Source organism: Aristolochia californica, unplaced genomic scaffold (genome assembly GCF_029961685.1).
Source record: "Aristolochia californica isolate CCGP_79_NKW_82.1479 unplaced genomic scaffold, dmAriCali1.0.hap1 SCAF_6, whole genome shotgun sequence".
NCBI classification, from domain to species: domain Eukaryota; kingdom Viridiplantae; phylum Streptophyta; class Magnoliopsida; order Piperales; family Aristolochiaceae; genus Aristolochia; species Aristolochia californica.
The window spans coordinates 14,638,504-14,658,467 of NW_027182257.1; positions in this window are offsets into that span (position 1 = coordinate 14,638,504).

The following is a 19,964-nucleotide window of genomic DNA, read 5'->3' on the forward strand; positions in this document are numbered from 1 at the left end:
ATAGATCACAACAAAATGAAAATTTTAGAGTTCATGTATGCAAAAAAATTTGCAAACTATAATATATGTAAGTGAAGAAAATTATTTCAAGTACTAAAAATGAACTTCGAGGTTTTGTTATCTGTGTTAGGGAAATTCCACTAGTACAACCCCTAATAATTTGCTTGGAGGAATTTTATAGGAAAGGGACTTCTAACTGTCCTAATATGCTTTAAATGTGGTGGATACGCATGCCAGAAACATGTTGGGGATGCAAGTGGCCTAATGATGCCAAAAATTTTGATGAGTAGAAAAAATCAGATACTCAAGTGGTTGGATACTTCCTAGAGCCAAACAACCCACTTTTTTCCTATCCTTAAAAATCACAGATACTTTTTGGAATTATCTATCTCAGCATTTGAGCATTTTCCATTTTGGATGTTCAAATTTTTTTCAGATCCAAAACTTGAGTTTTCACTCTCCCATTTTTCTCGTTAACAAAAAAGATATATGGCAAATAGATCGCAACGACATGAAAATTTTAGAGTTCATTTATGCAAAAAAATTTGAAAACTATAATAAATGTAAGTGAAGAAAATTATTTCACACACTAAAAATGACCTCCAAGGCTTTGTTATCCATGTTTGGGAAATTCCACAAGTAGAACCCCTAATAATTAGCTTTGTGGAATTTTATTGGAAAGGGACTTCAAACTAATCCTAACATGCTTTAATTGTGAACGATATGCATGCCTGAAACATGTTGAGAATGAAAGCGGCCTAGTGATGCCTAAAATTGCAACGAGTAGAAAAAATCAGATTCTCAAGTGGTTGGATATTTACAAGAGCTAAACAATGACTTTTTACTTATGCTTAAAAATCACAGATACATTTTGGAATTATCTCTCTAAGCATTTGTGCGTTTTCCAGTTTGGAAGGTCAATTTTTTTTTCAGATCCAAACTTGATCTTTCAGTCTCTCATTTTTCTCGTAGACAAAAAAAATATATGGCAAATAGATCGCAACAAAATGAAAATTTTAGAGTTCATGTATGCAAAAAAATTTCAAAACTATAATAAATGTAAGTGAAGAAAATTTTTTCACGCACTAAAAATGAACTCCAAGGTTATGTTATCCATGTTTTGGAAATTCCACTAGTACAACCCGTTCTAATTAGCTTGGTGGAATTTTATAGGAAAGGGACTTCTAACAGATCCTAACATGTTTAAATGTGGTGGATATGCGTGCCAGAAACATGTTGAGGATGCAAGTGGCCTAATGATGCCAAAAATTTCAAGGAGTAGAAACAATCAGATTCTCAAGTGGTTCGATATTTACCAGAGCCAAACAACTGACTTTTTGGAATTATCTCTCTCAGCATTTGTGTCTTTTCCATTTATGATGTTAAAAAATTTTTCCAGAACCAAACTTGAGCTTTCACTCTCCCATTTTTCTCGTAATAAAAAAAGATATATGGCAAATAGATCGCAACAAATTGAAAATTTTAAAGATTATGTAGGCAAAAAAAATTTGAACACTTTAATAAATGTAAGTGAAGAAAACTATGTCACACACTAAAAATTAACACCAAGGTTTTGTTATCATGTTAGAGAACAAATTTGAAAACTATAATAAACGTAAATGAAGAAAATTATTTCACGCGCTGAAAATGAACTCCAAGGTTTTGTTATCCATATTTGGGAAATTCCACTAGTACAACCCTTAATAATTAGCTTGGTGGAATTTTATAGGAAAGGGACTTCTAACTGATCCTAACATGCTTTAAATGTGGTGGATATGCATGCCAGAAACATGTTGAGGATGCAAGTGGCGTAATGATATCAAAAATTTCAAGGAGAGAAGAAAAAATCAGATTCTCAAGTTGTTGGATATTTACAAGAGCCAAACAACCCACTTTTTGCCTATCCTTAAAAATCACAGATACTTTTTGGAATTATCTCTCTCAACATTTGTGCATTTTCCATTTTGGATGTTAAAATATTTTTTCAATTCCAAACATGAGTTTTCATTCTCCCATTTTTCTTGTAAACAAAAAAGATATAAGGCAAATAGATCACAACAAAATGTATATGTTAGAGTTCATGTGTGCAAAAACAATTTGAAAACTATAATAAATGTAAGTGAAGAAAACTATTTATCGTACTAAAAATTGACTCCAAAGTTTTGTTATCCATGTTTGGGAAATTCCACTAGTACAACCCCTAATAATTAGTTTGGTGGAATTATATAGGAAAGGGACTTCTAACGGATCCGAACAAGCTTTAAATGTGGTGGACATGCATGCAAAAACATGATGGGGATGCAAGTGGCCTAATGATGCCAAAGATTTCAAGGAGTAGAAAAAATCACATTCTCAAGTGGTTGGATATTTACCAGAGCCCAAAAACCCACTTTTTGTCTATCCATTAAAATCACAGATACGTTTTGGAGTTATCTCTGTCGGCATTTGTGCATTTTCCATTTTTGATGTTCAAATTTTTTTTCTGATCCAAACTTGAGTCTTCACTCTCCCATTTTTCTCGTAAACAAAAAAGATATAAGGCAAATAGATCGCAACAAAATGAAAATTACAGAGTTCATGTACGTTAAAAAAAATTGAAATCTATAATAAATGTAAGTGAAGAAAATTATTTTACGCACTAAAAATGAACTCCAAGGTTTTGTATCCGTGTTTGGGAAATTCCGCTAGTACAACCCCTAATAATTAGCTTGGTGGAATTTTATAGGAAAGGGACTTCTAACTGATCCTAACATGGTTTAAATGTGGTGGATATGCATGCAAGAAACATGTCGAGGATCGAAGTGGCCTAATGACGCCAAAAATTTCAAGGTGTAGAAAAAATCAGATTCTCAAGTGGTTGGATATTTACCAGAGCCAAACAACCCCCTTTTTACCTATCCTTAAAAATCATAGATACTTTTTTAAATTATCTCTCTCAACATTTGTGCATTTTCCACTTTGGATGTTCAAATTTTTTTTTAGATCCAAACTTGAGTTTTCAATCTCCCATTTTTATCGTAAACAAAAAAGAAATAAGGCAAATCGATCGAAACAAAATGAAAATTTTAGAGTTCATGTATGCAAAAAAATTTGAACACTATAATAAATATAAGTGAAGAAAATTATTTCACAAACTAAAAATGAACTCTAAGGTTTTGTTATCCATGTTTGGGAAATTCCATTAGTACAACCCCTATTATTTAGCTTGGTGGAATTTTATAGGAAAGGGACTTCTAACTGATCCTAACATGCTTTAAATGTGGTGGATATGCATGCCAGAAACATGTTCAGGATGCAATTGGCCTAATGATGCCAAAAATTTCTAGGAGTTGAAAAAATTAGTTTCTCAAGTGGTTGGATATTTACCCGAACCAAACAACCCACTTTTTGCCTTTCCTTAAAAATCACATATACTTTTTGGAATTATCTCTCTCAGCATTTGTGCATTTTCCATTTTGGATGTTCAAATTTTTTTTTAGATTCAAACCTGAGCTTTTAGTCTCTCATTTTTCTCGTAGACAAAAAAGATATAAGGAAAATAGATCGCAACAAAATAAAAATTTTAGAGTTCATGTGTGAAAAATAATTTCAACACTATAATAAATTTAAGTGAAGAAAATTATTTCATGCACTAAAAATGAACTCCAAGGTTTTTTTATCCATGTTTCGGAAATTCCACTAGTACAACCCCTGATAACTAGCTTGGTGGAATTTTATAGGAAAGGGACTTCTAACAGATCCTAACATGTATAAATGTGGTGGATATGAGTGCCAGAAACATGTTGAGGATGCAAGTGGCCTAATGATGCCAAAAATTTCAAGGAGTAGAAACAATCAGATTCTCAAGTGGTTCGATATTTACCAGAGCCAAACTACCCACTTTTTGCTTATCCTTAAAAATCAAAGATACTTTTTGGAATTGTCTCTCACAGCATTTGTGCCTTTTCCATTTATGATGTTAAAATTTTTTTCAGATCCAAACTTGAGCTTTCACTCTCCCATTTTTCTTGTAAACAAAAAAGATATAAGGCAATTAGATCGCTACAAAATGAAAATTTTAGAGATTATGTAGGCAAAAAAAATTTTGAAAACTATAATAAATGTAAGTGAAGAAAACTTTTTCACACACTAAAAATTTACACCAAGGTTTTGTTATCCATGTTAGAGAAATTCCACTAGCATAACCCATAATAATTAGCTTGGTGGAATTTTATAGGAAAGGGACTTCTAACTGATCCTAACATGGTTTAAATGTGCTAGATATGCATGGCAGAAACATGTTGAGGATGCAAGTGGCGTAATGATGCCAAAAATTTCAAGGAGAAGAAAAAATCAGATTCTCAAGTGGTTGGATATTTACAAGAGCCAAACAACCCACTTTTTGCCCATCCTTAAAAATCACAGATACTTTTTGGAATTATCTCTCTCTACATTTGTGCATTTTCCATTTTGGATGTTAAAATATTTTTTCAATTCCAAACTTGAGTTTTTATTCTCCCATTTTTCTCGTAAACAAAAAAGATATAAGGCAAATAGATCACAACAAAATGAATATGTTAGAGTTCATGTGTACAAAAAAAATTTGAAAAGTATAATATATGTAAGTGAAGAAAATTATTTATCGTACTAAAAATTGACTTCGAAGTTTTGTTATCCATGTTTGGGAAATTCCACTAATACAATCCCAAATAATTAGCTTGGTGGAATTATATAGGAAAGGGACTTCTAACTGATCCGAACAAGCTTTAAATGTGGAGGATATGCATGCAAAAACATGATTGGGATGCAAGTGGCCTAACGATGCCAAAGATTTCAAGGAGTAGAAAAAATCAGATTCTCAACTGGTTGGATATTTACCAGAGCCAAAAAACCCACTTTTTGTCTATCCTTTAAAATCACAGATACATTTTGGAGTTATCTCTCTCGGCATTTGTGCATTTTCCATTTTTTATGTTCAAATTTTTTTTTTGATCCAAACTTGAGTTTTCACTCTCCCATTTTTCTCGTAAACAAAAAAGATATAAGGCAAATAGATCGCAACAAATGAAAATTTTAGAGTTCATGTATGTTAAAAAAAAATTTTAAATTATAATAAATTTAAGTGAAGAAAATTATTTCACGCACTAAAAATGAACTCCAAGGTTTTGTTATCCGTGTTTGGGAAATTCCACTAGTACAACCCCTAATAATTAGCTTGGTGGAATTTTATAGGAAAGAAACTTCTAACTGATCCTAACATAGTTTAAATGTGGTGGATATGCATGCAAGAAACATGTCGACGATCTACATGGCCTAATGACAAGAAAATTTTCATGGTGTAGAAAAAATCAGATTCTCAAGTGGTTGGATATTTACCAAAGCCAAACCACCCACTTTTTACCTATCCTTAAAAATCATAGATACTTTTTTAAATTATCTCTCTCAACATTTGTGCATTTTCCAATTTGGATGTTCAAATTTTTTTTCAGATCCAAACTTGAGTTTTGACTCTCCCATTTTTCTCGTAAACAAAAAAGGTATAAGGCAAATAGATCAAAAAAAAATGAAAATTTTAGAGTTCATGTATGCAAAAAAATTGAACACTATAATAAATATAAGTGAAGAAAATTATTTCACGGACTAAAACTGAACTCTAAGGTTTTGTTATCCTTATTATGGAAATTCCACTAGTACAACCCCTATTATTTAGCTTAGTGGAATGTTATAGGAAAGGGACTTCTAACTGATCCTAACATGCTTTAAATGTGGTGGATATGCATGCCAGAAACATGTTCAGGATACAAGTGGCCTAATGATGCCAAAAATTTCAAGGAGTAGAAAAAATCAGATTCTCAAGTGGTTGGATATTTACAAGAGCCAAACAACCCACTTGTTGCCTATCTTCAAAAATCACAGATACTTTTAGGAATTATCTCTCTCAACATTTGTGCATTTTCCATTTTGGATGTTAAAATTTTTTTTCAGTTCCAAACTTGAGTTTTCATTCTCCCATTTTTCCCGTAAACAAAAAAGATATAAGGCAAATAGATCACAAAAAAATGAATATGCTAGAGTTCATGTGTGCAAAAAAAAATTTAAAACTATAATAAATTTTGGTTAAGAAAATTATTTATCGTACTAAAAAGTAACTCCAAAGTTTTGTTATCCATGTTTAGGAAATTCCACTAGTACAACCTCTAATAATTAGCTTGGTGGAATTATATAGGAAAGGGACTTCAAACTGATCCGAACTAGCTTTAAATGTGGTGGATATGCATGCAAGAAACATGATGGGGATGGAAGTGGCCTAATGATGCCAAAGATTTCAAGGAATAGAAAAAATCAGATTCTCAAGTGGTTGAATATTTACGAAAGCCAAACAACCCACTTTTTGCCTATCCTTAAAAATCACCGATACTTTTTGAAATTATCTCTCTCAACATTTTTGCATTTGCGATTTTCGATGTGAAAAGGTTTTTCAGATCCGAACTTGACTTTTCACTCTCCCATTTTTCTCGTAAAAAAAAAAGATATAAGGCAAATAGATTGCAACAGAACAAAAATTTTAGAGTTCATGTATGCAAAAAAATTTGAAAACTATAATAAATGTAAGTGAAGAAAATTATTTCACGCATTAAAAATGAACTCCAAGGTTTTGTTATCCATGTGTGGGAAATTCCACTTGTACGACCCCTAATAATTAGCTTGGTGGAATTTTAAAGGAAAGGAACTTCTAACTGATCCTAACATGGTTTAAATGTGCTAGATATGCATGGCAGAAACCTGTTGAGGATACAAGTGGCCTAATAATGCCAAAAATTTCAAGGAGTAGAAAAATTCAGAGTCTAAAGTGGTTGGATATTTACTAGAGCCAAAAAACCCACTTTTTGCCTATCCTTTAAAATCACATATACGTTTTTGAGTTATCTCTCTCGGCATTTATGCATTTTCCATTTTTGATGTTCAATTTTTTTTTCTGATCCAAACTTGCGTTTTCACTCTCCCATATTTCTCGTCAACAAAAAAGATGTAAGGCAAATAGATCGCAACAAAATGAAAATTTTACAGTTCATGTATGCAAAAAAAAATGAAAACTATAATAAATCTAAGTGAAAAAAATTATTTCACGCACTAAAAATGAACTCCAAGGTTTTGTAATCCATGTTTGGGAAATTCCCCTAGTACAACCCCTAATAATTACCTTGGTGGAAGTTTAAAGGAAAGGGACTTCTAACTCATCCTAACATGCTTTAAATGTGGTGGATTTGCATGCCTGAAACATGTCGGCGATCGAAGTGGACTAATGATGCCAAAAATTTCAAGGAGTAGCAAAAATTAGATTCTCAAGTGGTTGGATATTTACCCGAGCGAAACAACCCACTTTTTACCTATCCTTAAAAATCACAGATACTTTTTGGAATTTTCTCTCTCTGTATTTTTTCATTTTCCATTTTGGATTTTAAATTTCTTTTTCAAATCCAAACTTGAGTTTTCACTCTCCCATTTTTCTCGTAAAGAAAAAAGATAAAAGGCAAATAGACCGCAACAAAATGAAAATTTTTGAGTTCATTTATGCAAAAGAAATTGAAAACTATAATAAATGTAAGTAAAGAATATTATTTCACGCACTAAAAATGAACTCGAAGGTTTTGTTATCCATGTCTGGGAAATTCAACAACAACCGCTATTAATTAGCTTGGTGGAAGTATATAGGAAAGGGACCTCTATCTGATCCTAACATGCTTTAAATGTGGTGGATAAGCATGCCAGAAACATGTTGAGGATGCAAGGAGACTAGAGATGCCAAAAATTTCAAGAAGTAGAAAAAATCAGATTCTGAAGTGGTTGGATATTTACTAGAGCCAAGCGACCCACTTTTTGCCTATCCTTAAAAATCAGAGATACTTTTTGAAATAATCTCTCTCAGTAATTGTGCATTTTCCATTTTGGATTTCCAAATTTTCTTTCAAATCCAAACTTGAGCATTCACACTCCCATTTTTCTCGTAAACAAAAAGATATAAGGCAAATAGATCGCAACAAAATTAAAATTTTAGACTTCATGTTGGCAAAAAAAATTGAAAACAATAATAAATGTAAGTGAAGAAAACTATTTCAGGCACAAAAATGAACTCCAAGTTTTGTTATCCATGTTTGGGAAATTCAACTTGTACAACCCCAAATAATTAGCTCTGTGGAATTTTATAGGAAAGGGACTTCTAACTGATCCTAACATGTTTTAAATGTGGAGGATTTGCATGCTAGAAACATGTTGAGGATGCAAGAGGCCTAATGATGAAAAAAAAATTTAAGAAATAGAAAAAATAAGATTCTCAAGTGGTTGGATATTTACTAGAGCTAAACAACAACTTTTTGCTTATCCTAAAAAATCACAGATAATTTTTGGAATTATCTCTCTCAGCATTTGTGCATTTTCCATTTTGGAAGGTCAACTTTTATTTTCACATCCAAACTTGAGCTTTCACTCTCTCATTTTTCTCGAAGACACAAAAGATATAAGGCAAATAGATCGCAACAAAATAAAAATTTTAGAGTTCATGTATGCAAAAAGATTTAAAAACTAAAATAAATGTAAGTAAAGAAAATTATTTCACGCACTAAAAATGAACTCCAAGGTTTTGTTATCCATGTTTGGGAAATTCCACTAGTACAACCCCTAATAATTAGCTTTGTGGAATTTTATAGGAAAGGGACTTCCAACTGAACCTAACATGTTTAAATGTTGTGGATATGCATGCCAGAAACATGTTGAGGTTGCAAGGGGCCTAATGATGCCAAAAAATTTTAGGAGCAGAAAAAATAAGATTCTCAAGTGGTTGGATATTTACCTGAACCAAACAACCCACTTTTTGCCTATCCTTAAAAATCACAGATACTTTTTGGAATTAAATCTCTCCGCATTTGTGCATTTTCCATTTTGGTTGTTCAAATTTTATTTCAGATTCAAACTTGAGCATTGACTCTCCCATTTTTCTCGTAAACAAAAAAGATATAAGAAAAACAGATCGCAACAAAATGAAAATTTTAGAGTTCATGTATGCAAAAAAATTTGAAAACTATAATAAATGTAAGTGAAGAAAAATCTTTCACGCACAAAAATGAACTCCACGGTTTTTTTATCCATGTTTGGGAAATTCCACTTGTACAACCCCAAATAATTAGCTCTGTCGAATTTTATTGGAAAGGGACTTCTAACTGATCCTAACATGCTTTAAATGTGGAGGATTTGCATGCCAGAAACATGTTGAGGATGCAAGTGGCCTAATGATGCCAAAATTTCAAGGAGTAGAAAAAATCAGATTTTCAAGTGGTTGGATATTTACTAGGGCTAAACAACGACTTTTTGCTTATCCTAAAAAATCACAGATACTTTTTGGATTTATATCTCTGAGCATTTGTGCATTTTCCATTTTGGAAGGTCAATTTTTTTTTCAGATCCAAACTTGAGCTTTCACTCTCTCATTTTTCTCGTAGACAAAAAAGATAGAAGGCAAATAGATCGCAACCAAATAAAAATTTTAGAGTACATGTATGCAAAAAAATTTGAAAACTATAATAAATGTAAGTGAAGAAAATTATTTCACGCACTAAAAATAAACTCCAAGGTTTTGTTATCCATCTTTGGGAAATTCCACTAGTACAACCCCTAATAATTAGCTTGGAGGAATTTCATAGGAAATGGACTTCTAACTGATCCTAACTTGTTTAAATGTGGTGGATATGCATACCAGAAACATGTTGAGGATGCAAGTGGCCTAATGATGCCAAAAATTTCAAGGAGTAGAAAAACTCAGATTCTCAAGTGGTTGGATATTTACTAGAGCCAAACAACCCACTTTTTGCCTATCCTTAAAAGTCACCGAAACTTTTATGAATTATCTCTCTCAGCATTTCTGCCTTTTCCATTTATGATGTGAAAATATTTTTTCAGATCCAAACTTGAGCTTTCACTCTCCCATTTTTCTCGTAAACAAAAAAGATATAAGGCAAATAGATCGCAACAAATTGAAAATTTTAGAGATTATGTAGGCAAAAAAAATGTGAAAACTTTGATAAATGTAAGTGAAGACAACTATTTCACAGACTAAAAATTAACTCCAAGGTTTTGTTATCCATGTTAGGGAAATTCCACTAGTACAACCCCTAATAATTAGCTTGGTGGAATTTTATTGGAAAGGGACTTTTAACTGATCCTAACATGCTTTAAATGTGGTGGATATCATACCAGAAACATGTTGAGGATGCAAGTGGCCTAACGATGCCAAAAATTTCAAAGAGTAGAAAAAATCAAATTCTCAAGTGGTTGGATATTTACAAGAGCCAACCCACCCACTTTTTGCCTATCCTTAAAAATCAAAGATACTTTTTGGAATTATCTCTCTCAGCATTTATGCATTTCCATTTTGGATGTTAAAATTTTTTTCAGATCCAAACATGTGTTTTCACTCTCCCATTTTTCTTGTAAACAAAAAAGATATAAGGCAAATAGATTGCAACAAAATGAAAATTTTAGAGTTCATGTATGCAAAAAAAATTGAAGACTATAATAAATCTAAGTGAAAAAAGTTATTTCACGCACTAAAAATGAACTCCAAGGTTTTGTTATCTATGTTTGGGAAATTCCCCTAGTAAAACCCCTAATAATTAGCTTGGTGGAAGTTGAAAGGAAAGGGACTTCTAATTGATCCAAACATGCTTTAAATGTGGTGGATTTGCATGCCAGAAACATGTCGAGGATCGAAGTTGCCTAATGATGCAAAAAAATTTCGTAATAGAAAAAATAATATTCTCAAGTGGTTGGATATTTACCAGAGCCAAACAACCCACTTTTTACCTATCCTTGAAAATGACAGATACTTTTTAGAATTTTCTCTCTCTGCATTTGTTCATTTTCCATTTTGGATGTTCAAATTTTTTTTAAGATCCAAACTTGAGTATTCACTCTCCAATTTCTCTCGTAATCAACAAAGTCATAGCAAATAGATCGCAACAAAATGAAAATTTTAGAGTTCATGTATACAAACAAATTTGAAAACTATAATAAATGTAAATGAAGAAAATTATTTCACGCACTGAAAATGAACTCCAAGGTTTTGTTATCCATGTTTGGGAAATTCAAGTACTACAACCCCTAATAACTAGCTTGGTGGAATTTTATCGGAAATGGACTTCTAACTGATCCTAACATGCTTTAAATGTGGTGGATATGCATGCCAGAAATATGTTGAGGATGCAAGTGGCCTAATCAAGACCAAAATTTCAAGGAGTAGAAAAAATCAGATTCTCAAGTGGTTGGATATTTACCAAAGCCAAACAACCCACTTTTTGCCTATCCTTAAAAATCACAGATACTTTTTGGAATTATCTCTCTCAGCATTTGTGCATTTTCCATTTTAGATGCTCAAATTTTTTTCAAATCCAAACTTGAGTTTTTACTCTCCCTTTTTTCTTGTAAACAAAATAGATATAAGGCAAATAGATCGCAACAAAAAGAAAACTTTAGAGTTCATGTATGCAAACAAATTTGAAAACTATAATAAATGTAAATGAAGAAAATTATTTCATGCACTGAAAACGAACTCCAAGGTGTTGTTATCCATGTTTGGGAAATTCCACTAGTACAACCCCTAATAAATAGCTTGGGGGAATTTTATAGGAAAGGGACTTCTATCTGATCCGAACATGGTTTAAATGTGCTAGCATGTTGAGGATGCAATTGACGTAATGATGCCAAAGATTTCAAGGAGAAGAAAAAATCAGATTCTCAAGTGGTTGGATATTTACCAGAGCCAAAAAACCCACTTTTTGTCTATCCTTTAAAATCACAGATACATTTTGGAGTTATCTCTCTCGGCATTTGTGCATTTTCCATTTTTTATGTTCAAATTTTTTTTCTGATCCAAACTTGAGTTTTCACTCTCCCATTTTTCTCGTAAACAAAAGAAATATAAGGCAAATAGATCGCAACAAAATGAAAATTTTAGAGTTCATGTATGATAAAAAAAATCAAAAACTATAATAAATGTAAGTGAAGAAAATTATTTCACACACTAAAAATGAACTCCAAGATTTTGTTATCCGTGTTAGGGAAATTCCACTAGTACAACCCCTAATAATTAGCTTGGTGGAAGTATATAGGAAAGGAACTTCTAACTGATCCTAACATGCTTTAAATGTGGTGGATAAACATGCCAGAAACATGTTGAGGATGCAAGTGGCCTAATGATGCCAAAAATTTCACGGAGTAGAAAAATTCAGATTTTCAAGTGGTTGGATATTTACAAGAGCCAAACAGCCTACGTTTTGCCTATCCTCAAAAAACAAAGATACTTTATGGAATTATCTCTCTCAGCTTTTGTGCATTATCGATTTTGGATGTTCAAATTTTTTTTCATATCCAAACTTGAGTTTTCACTCTCCCATTTTTCTCGTAAACAAAAAATATATTTGGCAAATCGATCGCAACAAAATGATAATTTTAGAGTTCATGTATGAAAAAAAATTTGAAAACTATAATAAATATAATTGAAGAAAATTATTTCATGCACTAAAAATGAACTCAAAGGTTTTGTTATCCTTGTTAGGGAAATTTCACTAGTACAACCCCTAATAATTACTTGGTGGAATTTTCTAGGAAAGGGACTTCTAACTAATCCTAACATGCTTTAAATGTGGTGGAAATGCATGCCAGAAACATGTTGATGATGCAAGTGGCCGCCTAATGATGCAAAAAATTTCGAGTAGAAAAAATCAGATTCTCAAGTGGTTGGATATTTACCTGAGCCACAAAACCCACTTTTTGCCTATCCTTAAAATCACAAATACTTTTTGGAATTATCTATCTCAGTATTTGTGCATTTTCCATTTTGGAAGTTCAAATTTATTTTCAAACCCAAACATGAGTTTTGACTCTCCAATTTTTTTCGTAAACAAAAAAGATATAAGGCAAATAGATCGCAACAAAATGAAAATTTTAGAGTTCAGGTATGTTAAAAAAAATTGAAAACTATTATGAATGTAAGTGCAGAAAATTATTTCACACACTAAAAATGAACTCCAAGGATTTGTTCTCCGTGTTTTGGAAATTCCACTAGTACAACCCCTAATAATTAGCTTGGTGGTATTTTATAGGAAAGGGATTTCTAACTGATCCTAACATGCTTTAAATGTGGTGGATATGCATGCAAAAATCATGTTGAGGATGCAAGTGGCCTAATGATGCAAAAAATTTGAAGGAGTAGAAAAAATCAGATGCTGAACTGGTTGGATAATTACCAGAGCCAAAAATCGAACTTTTTTCCTATACTTAAAAATCAGAGATACTTTTTGGAATTATCTCTCTCAGCATTTGTGCATTTTCCATTTTGGATGTTCAAATTTTTTTTTCAGATCCAAACTTGAGTTTTCACTCTCCCATTTTTCTCATAAACCAAAAAGATATAATGCAAATAGATCGCAACAAAATGAAAATGTTAGAGTTCATGTATGCAAAAAAATTTGAAAACTAAAATAAATGTTAGTGAAGAAAATTATTTCACACACTAAAAATGAACTCCAAGGTTTTGTTATCCATGTTTGTTAAATTCCACTTGTACAACCACTATTAATTAACTTGGTGGAATTTTATAGGAAAGGGACTTCTAACTGATCCTAACATGGTTTAAATGTGCAAGATATGCATGGCAGAAACATGTTGAGGATGCAAGGGGCCTAATAATGCCAAAAATTTGAACTAGTAGAAAAAATCAGATTCTAAAGTGGTTGGATATTTACCAGAGCCAAAAAACCCACTTTTTGCCTATCCTTTAAAATCACAGATACTTTTTGGAGTTATCTCTCTCGGCATTTGTGCATTTTCCATTTTTGATGTTCAAATTTTTTTTCTGATCCGAACTTGAGTTTTCACTCTCCCATTTTTTTCGTTAAAAAAATAAAGATATAAGGCAAATAGATCGCAACAAAATTAAAATTTTAGAGTTCATGTATACAAAAAAAAATGAAAACTATAAGAAATCTAAGTGAAAAAAATTATTTCACACACTAAAAATAAACTCCAAGGTTGTGTTATCCATGTTTGGGACATTGCACTAGTACAACCCCGAATAATTAGCTTGGTGGAATTTTATAAGAAAGGGATTTCGAACTGATCCTCACATGCTTTAAATGGGGAGGATAAGCAAGGAAGAATAATTTTGAGGATTCAAGTGGCCTAATGATGCCAAAAATTTGGAGCAGAAAAAATTAGATTCTCTAGTGGTTGGATATTTACCAGAGCCAAACAACCCACTTTTTGCCTATCATTAAAAATCACAGATACTTTTTGGAATTTTCTCTCTCAGCATTTCTGAATTTTCCATTTTGGATGTTCAAATTTTTTTTAGATCCAAACTTGAGCTTTCACTCTGCCTTTTTTCTCGAAAACAAAAAAGATATAAGGCAAATAGATCGCATCAAAATGAAAATTTTAGAGTTCATTAATGCAAAAAAGTTTTAAAACTATTATAAATGTAAGTGAAGATAATTATTTCATGCACTAAAAATGAACTCCAAGGTTTTGTTATCCCTATTTGGGAAATTTCACTAGTATAACCCCTAGTAATTAGCTTGGCGCAATTTTATAGGAAAGGGAAATCTAACTGATCCTAACATGCTTTAAATGTGGTGGATATGCATGCCAAAAACATGTTGAGGATGCAAGTGGCCTAATGATGCCAAAAATTTCAAGGAGTAGAAATAATCAGATTCTCAAGTGGTTGGATATTTACCAAAGCCAAAAATCCTACTTTTTTCCTATCCTTAAAAATCTCATATACTTTTTGGAATTATCTCACTCAGCTTTTGTGCATTTTCCATTTTGGATGTTCAAATTTTTTTTCAGATCGAAACTTGAGTTTTCACTCTCCCAATTTTCTCGTAAACAAAGAAGATATAAAGAAAATAGATCACAACAAAATGAAAATTTAAGAGTTCATGTAAGATAAAAAAAATTGAAAATAGTAATAAATGTAAGTGAAGATAGTTATTTCACGCACTAAAAATGAACTCGAGGTTTTTTTATCCATGTTTGGGAAATTCAACAAGTACGGCCCCTAATAATTAGCTTGGTGGAATTTTACAGGAAAGGGACTTCTAACTGATCCTAATATGCTTTAAATGTGGTTGATATGCATGCCAGAAACATGTTGAGGATGCAAGTGGCCTAATGATGCCAAAAATTTGAAGGAGTAGAAAAAATAAGATTCTTAAGTGGTTGGATATTTACCAGAGCCAAAAATCCCACTTTTTTCCTATCCTTAAAAATCACAGATACTTTTTGGAATTATCTCTCTCAGCATTTGTGCATTTTCCATTTTGGATGTTCAAATTTTTTTTCAGATCCAAACTTGATTTCTCACTCTCCCATTTTTCTCGTAAACAAAAAAGATATAAGGCAAATAGATCGCAACAAAATGAAGATTTTAGAGTTCATGTATGCAAAAAAATTTGAAAACTATAATAAATGTAAGTGAAGAAAATTATTTCACGCACTAAAAATGAACTCAAAGGTTTGTTATCCATGTTTGGGAAATTTCACTAGTACAACCCCTAAGAATTACCTTGGTGGAATTTTATAGGAAAAGGACTTCTAACAGATCCTCACATGCTTTAAATGTGGTGGATATGCATGTCAGAAACATATTCAGGATGCAAGTGACCTAATGATGCCAAAAATTTCAAGGAGTAGAAAAAATCAAATTCTCAAGTGGTTGGATATTTACCAGAGCTAAAAAAACCCACTTTTTGCCTATCCTTAAAAATCATAGATACTTTTTTGAATTATCTCTCTCAGCATTTGTGCATTTTCCATTTTGGATGTTCAAATTTATTTTCAGATCCAAACTTGAGTTTTCACACTCCCAATTTTCTCGTAAACAAAAAAGATATAAGGCAAATAGATCGCAACAAAATTAAAACTTTGGAGTTCATGTATGATAAAAAAAATTGAAAACTATCATAAATGTAAGTGAGGGAAATTATTTCACACAATAAAAATGAACTCAAAGGTTTTGTTATCCATGTTTGGGAAATTCCACTAGTACAACTCCTAATAATTAGCTTGGTGGAATTTTATAGGAAAGAGCCTTCTAACTGATCCTAACATGCTTTAAATGTGGTGGATATGCATGCCAGATCAAGTTGAGCATGCAAGTGGCCTAATGATGGCAAAAATTTCAAGGAGTAAAAAAAATCAGATTCTCAAGTGGTTGGATATTTACCAGTGCCAAAAATCCCACTTTTTGCCTATCCTTAAAAATCACAGATACTTTTTGGAATTATCTCTCTCAGTATTTGTGCATTTTCCATTTTGGATGTTCAAATTTTTTTTCAGATCCAAACTTGATTTTTCACTCTCCCATTTTTCTCGTAAACAAAAAAGATATAAGGCAAATAGATCGCAACAAAATGAAGATTTTAGAGTTCATGTATGCAAAAAAATTTGAAAACTATAATAAATGTTAGTGAAGAAAATTATTTCATGCACTAAAAATGAACTCCAAGGTTTGTTATCCATGTTTGGGAAATTTCACTAGTACAACCCCTAATAATTACCTTGGAGGAATTTTATAGGAAAAGGACTTCTAACAGATCCTCACATGCTTTAAATGTGGTGGATATGAATGTCAGGAAAAGGACTTCTAACAGATCCTCACATGCTTTAAATGTGGTGGATATGAATGTCAGAAACATGTTCAGGATGCAAGTGGCCTAATGATGCCAAAAATTTCAAGGAGTAGAAAAAATCAGATTCTCAAGTGGTTGGATATTTACCAGAGCTAAAAAAACCCACTTTTTGCCTATCCTTAAAAATCACAGATAATCTTTGGAATTATCTCTCTTAGCATTTGTGCATTTTCCATTTTGGATGTTCAAATTTATTTTCAGATCCAAACTTGAGTTTTCACACTCCTAATTTTCTCGTAAACAAAAAAGATATAAGGCAAATGAATCGCAACAAAATGAAAATTTTAGAGTTCATGTTTGTTAAAAAAATTGAAAACTATAATAAATGTAAGTGAGGGAAATTATTTCACGCACTAAAAATGAACTCAAAGGTTTTATTATCCATGTTTGGGAAATTCCACTAGTACAACCCCTAATAATTAGCTTGATGGAATTTTATAGGAAAGAACCTTCTAACTGATCCTAACATGCTTTAAATGTGGTGGATATGCATGCCAGAAACAAGTTGAGCATGCAAGTGGCCTAATGATGGCAAAATTTTCAAGGAGTAAAAAAAATCAGATTCTCAAGTGGTTGGATATTTACCAGAACCAAACAACCCACTTTTTTCCTATCCTTAAAAATCAAAGCTACTTTTTTGAATTATCTCTCTCAGCATTTCTGCATTTTCCATTTTAGAAGTTCAAATTTTTTTCAGATGCAAACTTGAGTTTTCACTCTCCCATTTTTCTCGTAAACAAAAAAGATATAATGCAAATAGATCTCAACAAAATGAAAATTTTAGAGTTCATGTATGTAAAAAAATTTGAAAACTGTAATAAATGTAAGTGTAGAAAATTACTTAACGCACTAAAAATGAACTCCAAGGTTTTGTTATCCATGTTTGGAAAATTCCGCTAATACAAACCCAAATAATTTGCTTGCTGGAGTTTTATAGGAATGGGACTTCCAACTGAATCTAACATGCTTTAAATGTGGTAAATATGCAAGCCAGAAACATGTTGAGGATGCACGTGGCCTAATGATGCCAAAATTTCAAGGAGTAGAAACAATCAGATTCTCAAGTGGTTGGATATTTACCAGAGCCAAAAATCCCACTTTTGCCCTATCCGTAAAAATCACAGATACTTTTTGGAATTATCTCTCTCAGCTTTTGCGCATTTTCAATTTTGGATGTTCAAATTTTTTTTCAGATTCAAACTTGAGTTTTCACTCTCCCAATTTTCTCGTAAACAAAAAAGATATAAGGCAAATAGATTGCTACAAAATGAAAATTTTATAGTTCATGTATGTTAAAAAAAATTGAAAACTATAATAAATGTAAGTGATGAAAATTATTTCACGCACTAAAAATGAAATCCAATTTTTTTTATCCATGTTTGGGAAATTCCTCAAGTACAACCCCTAATAATTAGCTTGGTGGAATTTTATAGGAAAGGGACTTCTAACTGATCCTAACATGCTTTTAATGTGGTGGATATGCATGCAAGAAACAAGTTGAGGATGCAAGTGGCCTAATGATGCCAAAAATTTCAAGGAGTAGAAAAAATCAGATTCCCAAGTGGTTGGCTATTTACCAGAGCTAAACAACCCACTCTTTTCCTATCCTTAAAAATCAAAGATAATTTTTGGAATTATCTCTCTCAGCATTATTGCATTTTCCATTTTTGATGTTCAAATTTTTTTTTTATCCAAATTTGAGTTTTCACTCTCCCATTTTTCTCGTAAACAAAGAAGATATAAGGAAAATAGATCACAGCGAAATGAAAATTTTAGAGTTCATGTATGTTAAAAAAATTGAAAATAGTAGTAAATGTAAGTGAAGAAAATTTTTTCACGCACTAAAAATGAACTCAAAGGTTTTGTTATCCATGTTTGGGAAATTCCACTAGTACAACCCCTAATAATTAGCTTGGTGGAATTTTATAGGAAAGAGCCTTCTAACTGATCCTAACATGCTTTAAATGTGGTGGATATGCATTCCAGAAACGAGTTGAGCATGCAAGTGGCCTAATGATGGCAAAAATTTCAAGGAGTAAAAAAAATCAGATTCTCAAGTGCTGGATATTTACCAGAGCCAAACAACCCACTTTTTCCTATCCTTAAAAATCAAAGATATTTTTTTGAATTATCTCTCTCAGCATTTCTGCATTTTCCATTTTGGAAGTTCAAATTTTTTTCAGATGCAAACTTGGGTTTTCACTCTCCCATTTTTCTCGTAAACAAAAAAGATATAATGCAAATAGATCTCGACAAAATGAAAATTTTAGAATTCATGTATGTAAGAAAATCTGAAAACGGTAATAAATGTAAGTGAAGAAAATTATTTAACGCACTAAAAATGAACTCCAAGGTTTTGTTATCCATGTTTGGGAAATTCCGCTAATACAAACCCAAATAATTTGCTTGCTGGAGTTTTATAGGAATGGGACTTCCAACTGAATCTAACATGCTTTAAATGTGGTAAATATGCATGCCAGAAACATGTTGAGGATGCATGTGGCCTAATGATGCCAAAAATTTCAAGGAGTAGAAACAATCAGATTCTCAAGTGGTTGGATATTTACCAGAGCCAAAAAGCCCACTTTTGCCCTATCCTTAAAAATCACAGATACTTTTTGGAATTATCTCTCTCAGCTTTTGTGCATTTTCAATTTTGGATGTTCAATTTTTTTTTCAGATTCAAACTTGAGTTTTCACTCTCCCAATTTTCTCGTCAACAAAAAAGATATAAGGCAAATAGATCGCTACAAAATGAAAATTTTAGAGTTCATATATGTTAAAAAAAATTGAAAACTATAATAAATGTAAGTGAAGAAAATTATTTCATGCACTAAAAATGAAATCCAATGTTTTGTTATCCATGTTTGGGAAATTCCTCAAGTACAACCCCTAATAATTAGCTTGGTGGAATTTTATAGGAAAGGGACTTCTAACTGATCCTAACATGCTTTTAATGTGGTGGATATGCATGCAAGAAACAAGTTGAGGATGCAAGTGGCCTAATGATGCCAAAAATTTCAAGGAGTAGAAAAAATCATATTCCCAAGTGGTTGGCTATTTACCAGGGCCAAACAACCCACTCTTTTCCTATCCTTAAAAATCAAAGATAATTTTTGGAATTATCTCTCTCAGCATTTGTGCATTTTCCATTTTTGATGTTCAAATTGTTTTTTTGATCCAAACTTGAGTTTTCACTCTCCCAATTTTCTCGTAAACAAAGAAGATATAAGGAAAATAGAT